This window comes from Panthera tigris, chromosome B1, assembly GCF_018350195.1.
Source record: "Panthera tigris isolate Pti1 chromosome B1, P.tigris_Pti1_mat1.1, whole genome shotgun sequence".
In the NCBI taxonomy this organism is placed as follows: Eukaryota; Metazoa; Chordata; class Mammalia; order Carnivora; family Felidae; genus Panthera; species Panthera tigris.
In genome coordinates, this window is record NC_056663.1 from 68,451,942 (window position 1) to 68,470,926 (window position 18,985).

The 18,985-nt window shown below is 36.6% G+C and overlaps 1 protein-coding gene across 10 annotated transcripts in view; it reads right to left on the reverse strand.

Moving 5' to 3' along the window:
- RAPGEF2 (Rap guanine nucleotide exchange factor 2) overlaps positions 1–18,985 on the reverse strand; it is a 253,639-nt gene that overhangs the window by 120,756 nt on the left and 113,898 nt on the right. The window lies entirely within an intron of this gene.

Below are 18,985 nucleotides of genomic sequence, written 5' to 3' on the forward strand. Positions count from 1 at the left end.
TTATAGCACTGGACAACATAATAATAATGTTTTAGAAACATAATGATTGAATGATTTTCCTGTTTTAAAATTTCAAATAGTAAAAAAAAAATGTTTAGAATATGTTTAGAATGGATGCAACGTGTATATAATATTCAATAAAAATAAAAACCTGTTAGAATTGCTTACAAATTTCAGCAACAAAAGGGGTAATGTCTACACAAACAATATGGTAGTCACTATTCTATGCCTAATTCTGTACCAACAACTCTCCCTACTTCAGAATTAAAGGTGTAAATCCTTGTACAAAGTAGTCATTAGCTCAACAGAATTTTATGGTAGGACAACAATCACATATTCACTTGCACAAACACTATTACTTCGGAGATGAAAAGTTTGCATCCCCTAAAATGTGCTATTCAAAAATATCTCCATAAGAGTCTTTTGGGAAAAGAGATACACCAGAATCTGATGAAACTCCCTTTGCAGCCACAGAAGACTCAAGTTCTACTGACCATCACAAATACGTGAACTGCAGGAAAAATAACACTCGCCCTCAGGTAATTCCTTGAATACACTCAGCAGAGAAGGCAAATGCACACAAAACACATTCTAGCAAAGGAGAATATATTATTTCATTCATCCAACAATCTATGATTTCAAACCCGGCCAACAACCTAGAAGTACAATAACCTCAAAAGAGCCAAACAGTAGGTCATGAATGCACATACTAGGCCTAATGACTAGACCTCTCGTCTCTAATGCAAAGATGACTTACTCTTTGCTTACAGACCAGAAGCTATAAGTTAGGATGAACAAAGTACTGGAAAATGCTAGCTAGAAATTAAGTCCACAAAATACATTCGCTTTTCTTCTGTGATACTTTGAAACAATAAATATGTAAACAAAAGTAAATAAATACCATTATTTACTAAGTTTTTAAAAAATCTTGGACCATGTTCTACACACTGTTTTAAAAACCCAGTTCTGGGGGTGCCTGGGTGGCTCAGTCAGTTGAACGGCTGACTTCGGCTCAGGTCATGATCTCGCGGTTTGTGGGATAGAGCCCCACATTGGGCTCTGTGCTGACAGCTCAGAGCCTAGACCCTGCTTCAGATTCTGTGTCTCCATCTCTCTCTCTGCCCTTCCTCTATTCACACACTCTTTCACTCACTCTTTCTCTCAAAAATAAATAAACATTAAAAAAATAAAAATAGAGGTGCCTGGGTGGCTCAGTCAGTTAAGCGTACGACTTCAGCTCAGGTCATGGTCTCGTGGTCTCACGGTTCATGGGTTCAGGCCCCGCAACAGGCTCTGTGTTGACAGCTCAGAGCCTGGAGCCTGCTTCGGATTCTGTGTCTCCCTCTCTCTCTGCCCCTCCCCCACTCACGCTTATCTCTGTCTCTCAGAAATAAATGTATGTATAAATAAATAAATAGATAGATAGATAGATAGATAGATAGAAACTCAGTTCTGAAACATAAGTATAGAGCTAAAAAAGGACACCAGATAGCAACATATAAGCTCCACGCTAGATGATATTGAGATCAGTTCTTTAAAATATTTTAGATGATTTAATGGAAAGAAATGGAGAGAAATCTGCAGGCATGCAAATGACATAGATGTTTAGACAGTAAAGCACAAAACAAAGTCAGTAAGAATAAAGTACAAGACATTTCATCCTTTAGTTTTATGTGAGTGCAAGAAAGCAGTAATCAGAGGATCCACTCTATACAATGAAATATCCTTTGTGAAAACAGATCAAATGCATACACCATTTAATATGACATTAAACAACAAGGGGTTCTCATGTTTTAGTTAAAAGACATACATGAAATCTAGACATCTTTAAAGCATTAGCACAGTAAGTACTAACATAATAAATAACAAAAATATATACAAAAACCTCAAAATGATGAATACACTAGGAAGTAATTTTTAAAAATGGAAATTACTATACCTACTCTTATAGCAAACCATGTAAAACCTATGATATAGCATTCTCCTAGCAAAGTTTCTAAGGGGAAAAACACAGAACTGAAAAGTTCCCAACAAAAAAATTAAGGAATTCCAAAGGACTTTTTGTAAGATCAGAGGCACAAATTTAAACACTTCTTCAGTCTTACTAATAGCAGCTGAAAGTTGGAAACTTAAATGTTTATAAAATTATGATTTAAGAAAATTTATAAATGATACAAATTAAATAAGAACATGGGCAACTTAAAAAATATACCTATAATCCTTAAGGGTTTCAAGAAAAGTAAGAAATTTAAAAGAAAGAGTGAAGGAGAGGGGAAGGGAAGGGAAGGGAGGGAAGAAAGAAAGAAAAGTCATAAATCGTTAAGGATTATTTCAAAGCTATGTGACTGTATTCTGCTCCAAATGCTTCTTGGTACCACTGCAGAAATGGACAATTAGTCCTATCAAATGCATTCTTTTTTTGTTATTAATTATTAAGTCTTATAAGAGACTACACAAAGCGATCTATAGATTCAATGCAATCCCTATCAAAATCCCAAAAAGCCAATCTCAAATTCTTGCAAATAAAATTGCAATGGGCCTACTTAAGCCAAAACAGACTTGAAAAAGAACAAAGTTGGAGGACTCACACTTTTGATCTGAAAACTTACACCAAAGCTATAGTTATCAAAATAGTGTGGTACTGGCTGAAGTGCAGAGGAATAAACCAATGAAACAAAATTGAGAGTCCAGAAATAAACCCATATATCTATAGCTAACCGATACTGACAAGGGTACCAAGCTCAGTCAATGAGGGAAGAACAGTCCCTTCAACAAATGTGCTGGGACAACTGTATTTCCACATAGAAAAAAAGAAGTTGAACCCATACCTCTCACCACATATAAAAATTAACTGAAAATGGATCACTGACCTAAATTTAAAAAGCCCACACCACAAAATTCTTAGGAAAAAAAAAAAAAAAAAACTGGGATAAATCTTCATGACATTGGATCTGGCAATGGATTTTTTTTTTTTTTTTTACTTCCAAGTTTTTATTTAAATTCCAGTCAGTTAACATACAGTGTAGTAGTAATTTCAGGTGTAGGATTTAGTGATCATCACTTAAACATACATACAGTGCTCATCACAACCCTCCTAAATACCCATCACTTATTTAACACATCCCCCTGCCCACCTCTCCTCTAGCAACCGGGAGTTTGTTCTCTATAGTTAAGAGTCTGTTTTATGGTTTGACAATGGATTCTTAAATATGACACTAAAAGCACAAGCAGCAAAAGGAAAATTAAAAACTTGTGTGCATCAAAGGACATTATCAAGAAGCTGAAAAGACAATCTACAGAATGGGAGGAAGTATTTGCAACAATACATTTGAGAAGTGTTTAATATACAGAATATATAAAGAACCTCTACAACTCAACAACAAAGACAAATTAAAAAATTAAATTTGCCTAATTAAAAAATGAGCAAAGTACCTGACTAGACATTTTTCCAAGAAGGTATACACATGGCCAATAAACACATGAAAAGCTGATCAACATCCTGAATCATTAAAGAAAAGCAAATCAAAACCACAATGAGATACCAATTCACACCTGATGATAGATGTGAATGAGATACTAATATGGTTATAATTTTTTAAAAAAATAGCAAGTTTTAAAGAGGATTCAGAGAACTTGGAACTCTTATATTTTTCTGGTAGGAGTATAAAGTGGTACAGTCCCTGTGGAACAGTTTGGTGCTTCCTCAAAAAGCTAAACAGAGAATTACCATATGACCCAGCAATTCCACTCCTAGATAAACACTCAAAAGTACTGAAAACAAGGACTCAAACAGATATGTGTACATTCAAGTTCACTAAAGCATTATTCACAATAGCCAAAAGGTATAAACAACATAAATGTTCATCAACATATTAAACATATGTAAACAAAACATGATAAACACATGCGATGAAATATTATTCAGCCATTAAAAGGACTGAAGTTGTGATACATGCTGCAGCCTGCATAAGCCTTGAAAGTATCATGCTAAGTGCAACAAACCAGTCACAAAATGACATATACTGTAAGATTCTACTTATATGAAATATATAGAACAGGAAAATTCATAAGGACAGAAAGTGGACTATAGATTATTGGGGGGTGTAGGAATGCTTAATGGTTACAGAGGTTCTGTTCAGAGCTATGGAACATAAATTTTGGAAACAGGTAGTGGTGACAGTTGCACAAGTATGATTGTAATTAATGCCATTGAGTCATACACCTTAAATAGTTAAAATAGCTGGGGTGCCTCGCTGGCTCAGAGGAGCATCTAACTCTTGATCTTGGGGTTGTGAGTTCAAGCCCCATGTTGGATGTAGAGATTATAAACAAACAAACAAACAAACAAACAAATGGCATATTTTATGTAAGGATAAAAAGGTTGGGTTTCTTGGCAAAAGTTTGGGACTTGAATAAGAAAATGTAGAGATACCACTTTGATCACATAATAGCAAATCTTAGAGACAAAGAAAGAGTTAACCTTGATGACCGAATTATAGCAATGACAGGCCTGGGACTGACCTCTTTTCTACATTAATTAGCAATGAAGTGAGAGAAGTTGTGGGTGAAAGTGGAACTAGGAAGAAATGGGGAGAAGGCAAATAAGTGTCACTGAAATATTTCTGAAGAGTCAGTTGTACTACCTACATTCTTCTTTCATCCAGCATTAACCCTATTTTTATTTTACTGCTAGCCATAAATTTGAGGGTACTGCCACCCCAGCCCCATCTCCACAATTCGGCTTCCTATTCCTCTTCCAAATACTCACTGGACCCATATAGCAGAATCAAAATAAACTTTGTGATCAATACAGAGCTTATAAAACACTCACTAAATATAAGCCCCTGTTCTTATATAGTTTGCATGTAAGAATTTATGTATCTTCTGCAAAAGATGAGTCACAGGGAAGTTGTGAATACAGACAGAAGAGTGAGTACCATGAGTTTAATAAAAAGACTGTCATATTTGCTTCCTACAATGGTACATCAAAACCAAAATAGATTTATAGAATTTCAGAGATTAAAAAAACAAAAACAAAAAAACAAAACTTAGAAAATCCTATAGTACAGGGTTTCTTGGCATTTTTTTCTTCAGCCATAATCCAAGGTACTACATTCAAAGGTCCTCAAACATTTGTATTTTATATAGAGCCCTCAGGTGATAATACATGTGACCAATGCATTCCTACTCACCCTGTAAGAACTGCCTCTCTAGTTCCATTTTTATTTCACAATTGAAGAAACTAAGCCAACCTATCTAAGGGAAGGTTAAATGAGATGCCTGAAATCACAAGCAGATTCCATAATACAGGATTCTGTCATACTTCACTGACCTTGCCCTTTCTCTTACTTTCTGCTATAGCCCTCTTCCACATTCAATAACATAAACTCTAGTCTTTGGTAAGCTTGCCATTTATGAGGAATAACTCCCAGACCTCCTAAGGAATATTGCCATGCTGTATCATATTTACCCATAAAGCATAAACCCAATGACAAGTGGAGAGCAGAAGGTGATTACAAGATAGATTCTCAGAGATTGGCTAGGCTCACTCACTGCCTAGTTGAGTGAAAAAGACAAATCAGCTTTTGTAATTCAGAAGGCAATTCAAATTCAGCAAAATTACAAATGACCATCAAGAGCTTGAGGGTTACCCTGGAATAGGCCAAGATCTGAATGTCAAATCTATAAAAACCAAGCTTCTCCAGGCAGTTGCTGCCAGAACTTCAACTAGTAGAACATCTGCTTCTTTGAAACGGCACTCATAATACCACATGCCATGATAAACAATGATATTTTTGAAGTTTAAATTTCTTAATTTTTAAAGTGACATTGCTTATTTTTAAACCTTGAATTAAAATTATTTTAAAAAAATAATTCTTCTCTTTTAATAATTTCAGTCTTTCTATATAAACACATAAATACAAATACATATGTATAATAATTTTCAAAAGCAAGAAAGATGTAGGTAACAGTTATCAATGAGACTGGGCCTGAATATTTAAAAACTTGTTTGCCCTTTCTATACTAGATACCAACCAGCCTTCACAAGAGGCTATAAAGTCAGAAAGAAAGAGATAGGGAGACATGAAGAAGTATGCTGTATGTGGTTTAAGAATGCTGACAGTTTTCTCGTTCTACATCGTAAGAAAATTTAATTACTAGAGCCTATTTTAAATCCTTCTAAAACTGTTCTGTATAAATACACTGTACAGTTTGGCTTTCAACTATTAACCTCAATGTAATTTCAGAATGTCCTTATAATCTTACATTAAACAACTATAAAAGACAACTAAAAGTAACGCAGGTTTACTTTTGGTCGATATATTGGTTCTCTGAGCTATAAAAAAAAAATGTTAAATTCACACAAATGATTGCTATAAAGACCACGTACAGCATAACAAGGTTATTCCTAAATGCTCATATTCCCTAAGTACAATTAATTTAGGAATGGTTGTTCCAAAAACCATTTAACAATCCAGATTTTCATCCTCATTAAGTTTTTGTACAGAAAAAATTTAAAATGAAGAATTAGAAATTGTTGTAAAATTGAAGTAAGCTAACTTCAATATTTCTTACAGGTGCAAAATGCAATGACTTTATAGTACTAAAAATATTCAGACAAAAATTACTAAAATCAATTAGTCTTCTACATAACGTAAAATAGACACAATTTTAATAGCTTGATAAACTGTCTTTCAAGTTCAAGACCCACAATAAGAAAGCACAAATGTTTGAAAATATAAAGTCTTACCTAGTTTTCATAAATACCTTTGGTAATGATACCCCAGGCAGGGTACTGCAGGATCTTTCTCTGGTACGGCTGTCCTGTCCTAACTTTCTGTGACCACATTTTCCCCACCCAAGTTGAGTCAAGAGTACTTTACACCAGTGTAAGTTTCCACGAAAGGCAGTTGCTGAACACAGAAGCTGCTTCTATCAGTGTCCCCAAACTTGCCCTTTGTATGGGCCTCCACATTCTTGTTGTACGTCAGAACTGCCCAGTGGAATGCAATTCCTCAGTATTGGAATGTAAACTTGTTCATGTCAGGCTATACCCAGTGAGGGAATACACAGCAATCAAACTGAGATTATGCTGGTGGGCATTCCCAATTTATAAAATGATTTAAAATGTAAAACTTTAAAAACACCAATTTTTCATACCTTATTTCTGGACAATGATAAGTAGTTACTAAATGTCACTTTTCTCCTTAAGAATCTAAATAAAATGACTGAACTGATGCTCCTAAATCAAAATCAATCTTATTTAGGGCTCACCAAATATATACATATATATACGTATATACACATATATATATACGTGTGTATATATATATATATATATATACGTGTATATATATGTATATATATACGTATATATATACGTGTATATATGTATATACACGTATATATATACGTATATATATACGTATATATATACGTATATATATACGTATATATATACGTATATATATACGTATATATGTGTGTGTGTGTGTGTATACATATATATACCACACACATATATATACCACACACACATATATGTGTTATATATATATGTGTGTGTGTATTCATATGACACTGCCTTTAAATAGAAGGATAGCAATTAACTTTAGAGGGGAAAAAATCTAACAAGTAACTGCTGATGCCATCTATCCCATTCTCAATCAGTAGAATAACAAGAGTAAATTTTGATATAAGTATAAAAGGAACATGATCTGAAAAATTACCATAAAAATGCATTTCAGCTTTTAAAATATTGTCCTCGCTCATTAGTTTAACCAAAAGGGAAAAAAAAGGTTACAAGTATTTAAAACAAAAGCATACACACACCAAGTATACTACATATAAGTTACATGTGTGTGTAAATTACCAACTGTTTCTAAAGCATGGCCTTTAACAAGATCCTATTTCAGAAGTAACTATTTGAGAAAACTACACACTTACGAGTCTCTCAATTTCTTTCAAGGCTCATTTAGAAATAAATTTTCTAACAATCATCACCCTGCACAAATTAACAGAGGTGGGTTGCTCCACCACGAATCTCAACATTTAACCTTTGCTTAAAAGAGAGCACGAGAAAAAAATTACAAGCGAAGGCCTCATAAGCTGTGTTTTCTCCTCTCTGTTCATTCCTCAGTAGCCTGTTGTCTATTTAACTATGGGAGAAGTACTAAACATTTGGTATTTACACTATTAACATTTTAATTCCTTTAAGAACAAAAAATCTAACCTGCACTGTCTTCAAAATCTTTGAAGCACCAATAACAGCAATAGCACTGCCACCTTCTATCTGAGCTCTTTTCTCTGCGGCAATGAGCACTCCCCATTTCCCTGTGTGTTTTCTCTCAGTGAGTCCATGCGGCTGTAGCTCGTGCAGAAAGCCAACATTCCTTCTGAAGGCTAATTTCCTGCTTCAATGACCCACCCACCCCTCCTGGCTGCAGTTATGTGTTACGCATGTTGTATGGGCACTGTTTCCGCATACCAGCCTCATGACCTCAGCGGCTGCCTGACAGATGCTCTTTTATCAATTTCTATTAATTCATTATCTACCCTCTTGTAAGTCAAGGGCAAGTAGGGAAATCTGCAATGTCTGCTCTCCTATGAGTCTCCAAGGTCAAATGTTTAGATGTGCTCAGCAATGCAATTTTGTTATTAGAATTTATCTAAGCTGTACTATACACATTGCTCTCCACCAAAGGGATGCTGAATTGTATACCTGGCTTGAGGGATTATCATGGGAAAAAAACTAGCATACGTTTAAACCAAAACAATGTGGGAAAAGTTGAAAGAGGCTGCTTTTGGTCTTGCTTATCCCTTCAAGAGAAAAAAGGTGGATCTTACCTCAGCTGTACTGGGGTGAAGAGAGCAAGCAGTTTTTCTCTCTTGCCACAACCTAAACCAGCAAAGGACAGTGCTGTGATGATGACTACACTTTGGTAGTGTCTATGTCCTCGTGACCCAACTGCTACAGAACAGCTCAGCTAAATTGATCTGCTGCTATCAGTCTACACAGAGGCACAAACAGGTCTCTGCTGATCACAGCGCTTTGTACACAGATGGCAGCTGATCAGTTTGTATAAAAGTTATGGTCCATAACAGCTTTCCCCTTCAGCATGTAGACATGCCTTATCCAAAAGGCCTTTGTGAAATGTTCACCATTTCACTGTGCAAAGCTCATCATGTATGAGTTAAAGAGACAAGGAAGCTTAGCCCTAACATCTTATCTAAAAATGACCTAATTTTCATAAAATTCGTTAAAGAGGTAAAATGAACAATTACATTAAGAAATCACCAAATAGATCTATGTAACTTGTTAATGAGAAAAATGGTAGATGAATTCAAATGAATGATTCAAACTGGCCCCTCACCAGCAAGAAACTGAAATGATCTCAAAAATCAAGTAAGGTCTCAAATATTGGCAACCAGGCATCTGATATTCTTTAAAGGCTACATAAATGGCACCAAAACCTAGCCACTAACCTCCCCCAAATCTGCCATATACCAGAAATGAAGTTGAAATAGGAGGCATGTCCTTGAAAGACAGGACCTAAAAACGAATAGTTCAGGGGTCACTCAAATAATACCGCATTCATAAAATTCTTAGAAGTTAAAAAAAAACCACATTTACAAGAAAGGAAAAGCATAAGCCCACAAATATATGTAACTTCTTAGAAAGACATCAAGTAATAAAATGTCAAATAATCTAATTCATCTGAATAAAATGTGGACATTTCTCAAAAGCCATATTTAGTTTGTTTTATCTTGTTTTATAACTAATTATTCTAATTCTACCAATAAGTAGACAACTCTGAAAATACTGTTTAACCTGTTTCAGATCCTCCCTTATAGACTGAACTAGTAAAAACCTACTACTTATCATCAAAAATAAAATACTTAGGGGTGCCTGAGTGGCTCAGTTGGTTAAGCAGCTGACTTCGGCTCAGGGCATGATCTCCCAGTTCATGAGTTCAAGCCCCACGTCCGGCTCTGTGCTGACAGCTCAGAGCCTGGAGCCTGCTTCGAATTCTGTGTCTCCCTCTCTGCCCCTCCCCTGCTCGTGCGCTCTCTCTCTCTCTTTCTCAAAATTAAATAAACATTAAAATTTTTTTTTAAATAAGTAAAATACTTAGGAATAAATTTAATGAAGACATATATGACCTATACACAAAAAATTACAAAAAGAGTATTTAACCATGCAAAGGGAAATAATAGAAGATTTAAATTATGAAATATACCAGGTTGGATGGCTCAATCTTACTGAGAGTAAATCTTCCCAAATTGATCTTTAGATTCAGTGAAAATCCAATCAAATCCTAACAAACTTTGGACACGGACAAGCTGATTTTAAAAAGACTGACAATACCAAGAGTTGGGGAAGAGGTAAAGCAACCAGAATTCTCATAAGCTGTTGGGAATGCAAAATGTTACAGCTATTATACACAACAGCATGGCACTTGTTTATACAATTAAACATACATGTACCATATAACCCAGCAATTTCACCCCTAGGTATTCAAAAAGTAATAAAAACATACGTCCATACAAAAAGATGTTCATGAATGTTAACAGAACATCCAGAAAACTGGAAGGAACCTAAACTATCATTTTCAAATTATGTTTTGCAAAAGACTAAAACTACCTCATTTACAAAGTTCAATAGACTTTATGAAATCCGACAACCATTTAATATGAGAATTGGCAATATGTTGCATAGCTTGCTTAAAACAAGACATGAGATAATTCTGCATGAAAATGGGCAGGAAAGCAATATCTTAGTTGTCAAATTCTGTCCCTGTAGCCTTCTGACCTTATAAGAATCTCATTTCTGTTTCTGTATTCTCCCTATTTACCTACCTTTACACCTACACTATCCCATCTCCAAAGCGTTTCAGGTGACTCAATGCCCAGGTTCTCCTCACACCTCCTGTGGCTCCCCCTGTCTGTCAAAGCATGTACCACAACAGGCCTAATACCAAATATATTTAACTCTGATCTCCACCAGCTTCATTCCCTCCAGATTTGGCAAAGGCATCACACTACCAGACATGCAAGTTCCAAGCATTGGAATCATCTTTTACTCCAACTTGTCCCTTGTCTGTAATTTCAGTCCCTAAATTTCGTCAATTAGTCCTTCTAAATTACACTGACATGTGACCCATCATCTTCTATTTCCCTGAAAATACTAGTCAGGCCGTTAGCTTTGACACACCAAGGCTACTGAGATAGGATTCCTGTCTTGGTTCCAACTTTGCCAATCTTCCACTATCTTCCCATTCTACTGATCTGAAAACTTCAGTGGCTACACATCGGGGTGCCTGGGTGGCTCAGTCGGTTGAGCGTCCAACTTCGGCTCAGGTCATGACTCGTGGTCCATGAGTTCGAGCCCCGCCATCAGGCTCTGTGCTGACAGCTTGATAGCTCAGAGCCTGGAGCCTGATTCAGATTCTGTGTCTCCCTCTCTCTCTGCCCCTCCCCCACTCATGCTCTGTCTCTCTCTCTCTGTCTAAATAAACTTAAAAAAAAAAAAAACTTCAGTGGCTACACATCAGTCTCATAGTCATTAGCTCAGCCTCTCAGTTCACATCTGACCACTTGCTTGTAAACTTTGAAAATGAGAGTGGCATGGTCCAATACAGATTGTAGTGGAAAATCTCTAGGCCTGGGTCTCAGTATTTTACCCATTTTACCCATTCAGCCAGGTGAATCTACTAACTAGCCCACTTCAGAAACCTCTGTCTTGGTCAGTTACAGTTCATAATCTTGTATTTTATCTTCTAACCATCTTTATTGCCAAACATGAGGACTCTAATCCAGTGTCTTTTCTACTTATTGTCCCACAAGCACATTCTTAGAAAAATTAAAATTCATACTTCTCACTCTGTAGTAGTTATCAGACAGTTCTTCTCTACTGTTTTTGAAGAACTATAATTACTTTATACTCTGACATAGATAATCAATGAAAAATACCTCTGCTTTAGCCAGAGGGATGTTTCCATACACAAATTTATATATAACAGTTTTTTAAGGTTCACTTAATAGATGTCAGTCATACTTCCAAAAAAAAAAAAAATTCACTTAAATGGGATAATGATTATAAAACCTAGAAAACTCTATTCACAATTAACTCTTCATTCTGTATTTCCAAAATTATGTCAGTTAAAAATCAAGATCAGATGACAAAGGGGTAAACTGAAGTGGTCTCAAGATTCTGAATAACAAGGAATTATTCCTTTAGACTATATAAACTATCATGGCAGCAGACCTCTGCAATATATACATATAGATATATAAATAAAGAACATACATAGGTATAGACATAGGTATATCATGTATTATATATGATTAAGAATGATGAAAATGAAATACTCATAGTTTTTCTATTTGTAAAACTAAAGTATAAATACTTTAAGATGGTTTTCTAAATTCATCTTAATAAAGCAAAAAATAACAAAAATAAACCAGAGGAAAATGTTTGACAGATTTTGACCACTGCCTCAATATTTTAAATTATCTGAAGATGTTTATATTAAGAAATAAACATTATCTTAATAAAGCTGATAAACTAAGCAGTTTATAGCTATAAAACATAAAGACATTAATAAAAGACAAAGTAAAAATAATCCTTTAAATATAACTGAAAAAAAACCATATAACCAAATAACTAAGAAAATATACTTACTTAATGTTTATATAGATCTATAACATATGAACATGAAATACTAGAAATTATATCTTATATTTCATTGCAAAAAAAATACATAACCTCTATAAAGCCACAGATATGTGACAAGATAAGAAACACGAAAGGAAATAATTTTTTTTTTAATATTTTGAACTTACAGCTCAATATTCTTATCAGTAATAAATATGGAAGGTAGTTTTTAAGCACACATTACATTCATTTAAATTCTAATATAAAGATAATACATGAAATAAAATGAAATAATAGCTGAGAGTATATTTCTTAATTCTTGAAGTACTTTTAAACAATTTTCAGTACGTTAAAAAATCAACTAGGATAATAGAATAAATAAATAATAGAATAAAGTCATTTTCTTTAATATACGATTTTGTAGTCTTTTATGCATATATATATATATATATATATATATAATTTAACTTATAATTAAATAAAATAAAGGGACCCTGAACTATGATTAACTGGAAGTTTTTATTTTAATATTCCAATTTCACCATGTATGATTTGCTTCATATCACAATCTTTCTCTTACTAATAACACTCTTATTTTCTGTTGGTCTTCCCAATAGCGAAAGTATGCTTCTTATTAAAAAAAAAATAGGAGGGGGGGGGCGGTGGCGCCTGGGTGGCTCAGTCGGTTGAGGGTCTGACTTCAGCTCAGATCATGATCTCGAGGTTTGTGAGTTCAAGCCCTGAGTTGGGCTCTGTGCTGACAGCTCGGAACCTGGAGTCTACTTCAGATTCTGTGTCTCCCCCTGTCTCTACCCCTCCCCTGCTCATGCTCTGTCTCTCTCTCTCTGTCAAAAATAAACATTTAAAAAAAATTTTTTTAGGGGTGCCTGGGTGCCTCAGTTGGTTAAGCAGTCGACTCTTGACTTGGGCTCAGGTCATAATCTCACAGTTCATGATTCGAGCCCCATGTCAAAGCCTGCTTGGGATTCTCTGTCTCCCTCTCTCTCTCTGTCCCCTTCTCACTCCCATGCACATCCATGATCTCTCTCTCTCAAAAATAAATAAATAAGCATTTTATAAAAATAAATATAGTTGATAGATATTTAAAGGCAGTTTGAATTCAAACAGGTGAAATGGTAGTTCACACATCCCTCCACACCAAGCCTCCCCCAAAATGACCGTGGCACAAACATGGGTTGCGGGTTCCATTCCACTTAGCAGCAGATAAGTAAATCCAGTTTTTTACAGAGAAAAATACAGTATTTTATTGACACACACATCAGACTTTAAAACCTTTATGAAATACTGTATTTACTTTTGCAAGAGAAATCCAAACATCACTAAAAAGAAACTCTAGAGTGAACTCACAGTCATTTACACCAAGGATCACAAATGACAAATTCCCTGACTGAAGATTTCAAGCATCAGATGACCTGGATAACCTATCAATTGTACTACTACAGCCAAAAACATCAGAGTCCTTCTCTTTAAGGTTACTTACTTTGTTAAGACACTACCAAGGCCAGTTTCCCAAGGACTGTGAAAGCCTGCACTTATACGTGCAGCGTATATGTGAAGCTGTCGTTATGGCAACCAAATTCCCAACTTGATCCAGCAATTGAACTCCCTCTCTAGAGATCTGTTTTGCTCTGTGCATCAGGTATCCCATCAGAATATGATTTAAACGGGGTAAGGCTGCTCTAAAAGATGCTCAAAGTCATGTTAGCTTTCCAGGACGAAGACATTTCATGCTGAAGCAGAAAATACAACTAATACCTGAAGCGGGAACATTTTAATATATCCCACTGGATCTTTAACACATCTCAATCTATTCCATCAACTTACACCTCCACCTTATTTCAAATTTAACGCAGGATATGTTTAGATAAACTGCAACTAAACTCTCCCTTCAATATTATCAACTGTAGTCAAACCAAGCTCACATTTGTTTCATAATTTCATTTGCCTTATTTGGAACTCCTTCCCAACATTGTCTTAAAATCTTTAATATATATTTTTACCTTATCTGTGTGTGTCATGGGAATACCTGGACTCAAGTCAACTTTAGATATGACAAGTAGAAATTATAGGTGATGTAAGACCCGAAGCAGTGTGGGTAAGCTGATGAAGAGTATGATCCTAGGGCTGAGGGGTTAGAATGATGTAGAAAAGAAAGATAATGAACAAACTAAGAAGGGAAACTGGAGAGCAAGTGTAATAGAAAGTATTGATTATCCACTCCAACATCCATTCTCCTCCTTCTTAGAAGGATATTTTTAGGAGTGCCTGGGTGGCTTAGTCTTGATTTCAGCTCAGGTCATGGTCTCACAGTTCGTGAGTTCGAGCCCCATATCAGGTTCTGTGCTTATTTATTTTTAAATAAAGACATATTATTATTTTTAGCAGGCGCATTACATCACAGAATAAAAGACTACTTGTCTTAGGCTCCTGGGCAACCTGAAGTGATCATGTTAAGTACCTCTGGACAATGTAACATAAAAAGAAACATTGTTTCAAGAAATCTGATTCGGATAGAAGTTAAACTTCTTTGTTCTCCTGCCTTCCCTCCCGCTCCTAGCTCCTGCTGCAGACATCACAGGTGTGATTTAGCAGCCACCTTGTGGTCTGACCTGATGCTGAAAGTGGAAGCTATGTGCACACACAGGTTTTGGAAAGAAGGATGAAAGCCTGTAACCTTTTCACACTGAGGAGCCACTAGACCATCAGGGACCATCTACCTTTAGGGTTCTTTTATGTGACAAAAAAAGTAGGTCCTGCTGTGTTTATGCAATTGTTTTATACAACCAAAACTAACTGTACCTAATGTAGTAAGCAAAATGATGTCCAACAAGATACCATTTTTGCCTTTTTGCCCCTTCTGCACTCCTGCACAAACTGGCCAGTACCAAGATCTCATGAGCGTCCCCCCAGACTCCTTCCTTCCATTATGGTACAGCCTCATTCTTTTCCTAACCAAAATTTCAATAAATCGGAGGTTACTGAAAAGTTATGTCTAAAAGGGAATATGTTGGGGCGCCTGGGTGGCTTGGTCGGTTAAGTATCTGACTTCAGCTCAGGTCATGACCTCACTGCTTGAGCCCCATGTCGGGCTCTGGGCTGACAGTGCAGAGCCTGGAGCCTGCTTTGGATTCTGTGTCTCCCTCTCTCTCTGCCCCTCCCCCATTCACACTTGTCTCTCTCCCTCTCAAAAATAAACGTTAAAATAAGTTTTTTAAGGTAATATGTTAGTGAAATATCATTAAACTTTTTTAAAGTGATTTTTAAGGGCAAGTTAAAAATATAATCCTGGGGGTACCTGGGTGGCTCAGTTTAGTTGAGCATCCGACTTCGGCTCAGGTCATGATCTTGTAGTTCATGAGTTCAAGCCCTGCATCAGGTTCACTGCTGTCAGCCTGTCAGCCCAAAGCCTGCTTTGGATCCTCTATCCTCCTCTCTCTGCCCCTCCCCCACTTGCACTCTCCCCCCAAAAATAAATTTAAACATACATCTGTATACATATACACACACACACACACACACACACACACACACACACAAAATCCTAAACCAATACGATTCAACAAGTATTTATGAAATGGCTGATAAGTGTTAGATATGCTAGGGGAAGCAAAGATGAAAAATACAGCCACACCCTTCAAAAATCTTAGTTTAGTATGGATAGGGAACAATTAATCCTGACAGGAAAACAAGGGTAGGATTCCCAGAGAATTAAACAGGTTGTTTTCACTGGCAGATGAGGAACAATGGGAGTGAAGGTAGCAACAGCAAGGTGGATATCCCAGACAGCAAGAACAACCTGACAAAGATATGCTTGGACCACAACAATCAGCTTGGGTGTCTGGAGAGGGTATACAGGGAATAATTTAGGTTGGAGACATTTTGAGCTGCCCTGTATGTATCACTAAAAAGTCTGGATTTTATCTGTTTGGCAGCTGCCAGTCATTTAAGCTAATTATTCAAAAGATCAAGAAGAAAAGTCCTATGCTTCAAACAATGATTTGGGGACACTGTGGAAGAAGTATTGATGGCCTTCAGAGAGCTACTTTAATAGAGCAGGTGACATCTGAACACAGGCACTGGAAGCAGTGATAGAGGCAGTTGATTTGATGGATACTGCCATTTCTAACTCTGAAGTGTTTCCTAAAAAGAAAAACCCACAATTGTCAGAGGGAGAAAAGAGAGATCAAAACTGAGACTCACAGAAATTTCTAGAGCAGGTGACAAGCTTTTTATTAAAGCCATTAGAGACAGAAAAAGCAGGAAGTCAAGTAGACTTGTAGGTGTTTGTTGCTTTACATATATGGTTTCTAGAGCTCAAGGGACCTGGAACAAACCCACATAAGGTATGGCTATTCCAGATCCACCCTTAATTCCTGCTCCTATCTCTCCCTTTACTGTATGCACTGGTAAAGCACAAACTCCAGCAACACCTTCTCCATGCCTGCCCCTAAACAGCCAAAAGTTGCTCGGAAACACGCACACACACACACACACACACTTACCATCTATGTCCACGAATATCAAATGGGCACTCAACACTCCCTTTGTGTACAACTTCTTTCCCTCTTTTGTCAAAACTCCTCAATACCTACCATTGAACTCCCAAATCTACCCAGCGACCTATGCAGCTTTTGTCATAAGCCTGCAAAGAAGGTGAAGCTCTTTCACTCGTTCCAAAGCTAACACCTCCCCATCTTGTGGGTCTCACCCATTTCTGCAATTACCTCTCTCTTTCCAGTACCATCCATTTACCCCTCTCTGCTGGATCATCTGTAGTAACGTACAAACACACACTAGCATTTTCTCAATTTTACAGAAACAAACCGCTCTTTAGTTCACAAACGACTCCCAGCCACCGGCCCATTTCCCTGCTCCTCTTCACAATGAAAATTCCCCTTCACCAGTTCTTACCTTCCCAGTTTCCCCCAGTCAGCTCCACGACTTCACTGCGAATGGTTCGCTCAGGTCACCTATGACCCCCTAGCTGCCAAATCCCAAGGTCATGTCTCTGGTCTCACCTTACTGAATCTCCTTGCAGCACTGGACAAACGGACCCCACGCTTCCTTCTCAAAACACTTTTTACCACTTGGCTTTGGGGACACACAGGTAGGATCTCTGCGTTTCCACACCATATTCTAGGCAGGCCCACAGAGGCAACTCAATGATATCGGCAGAATGAATAAGATAGGAGAATTCGCACATATAACTGCAGGTGAGCAATTTAGAACAGGGGTCGATCGACTCATTAATACTGATTAAGCATCAAGTGGAGGACTCCCTTAAAGGGGTGTAACTAATAGCCCAGGGTACTTTTTGGTGCTGGAAATCAGTTCTAGTCACTACGCTCATCACTTTTGGTAAGTAATTCTCCTCAGATATGAAGTTGCTAAGACACCATCTCTTGTAGTGATTAATTTTAACAGACGAACATTTTTTTTTAATTTTTTTTTTTAACATTTATTTATTTTTGAGACAGAGAGAGAGAGAGCATGAACAGGGGAGGGTCAGAGGAAGAGAGAGACATAGAATCTGAAACAGGCTCCAGGCTCTGAGCTGTCAGCACAGAGCCCGACGCGGGGCTCGAACCCACAGACCGCAAGATCATGACCTGAGCCGAAGTCGGACGCTCAACCGACTGAGCCACCCAGGCGCCCCAACAGACGAACATTTTTAAAGAAAAATACACTTATTTACTCTTGATAACAATCTGTTTGACTTAATAATTATTTAATCTATGAAGCAGAATGCTTTTGAAACCTCAGTAAAAGTATGTCAGTTTTTAAGCATTGCTGCTGGATTAGGTGTAGGCAAAATAACTGCGGAAGACTGGAAGGAAACAGTCGAGTCCAGTAAGAGTGATTCTCACACACACACTCACATTTATGTATATACATGTGTATTTTAATCCAATTATATATGCAAATATATATAAATACACACACATATATATTATATGTATAGATCAAATTGAACATTCTTAAGTTAAAACAGAAGTATCTTCCCATGATTCTATGCCTAACCAACTATCTTCATTAACTGGCCAACCACAGGCCCCAATCACTTGCTTCTGCAAAATAATGTGGCAACGAGTTGTTGAGACACTGTCTCAACAGTGTCTGAGATAAGTGGTTCTTATAACTTATTAGCCCTTACTAATTCTTCAATCATCCACTGACTTTATATTATTCCAAATATGAATTAAACAAAATCTTGTGGTTTATCTTGGGAGAAAGGAAAGAAAGAAGGGAGGGAAGGAGGATCAATTTCTTCTTTTAAAGAAATAAACAACTTTTAGTAATGCTGGT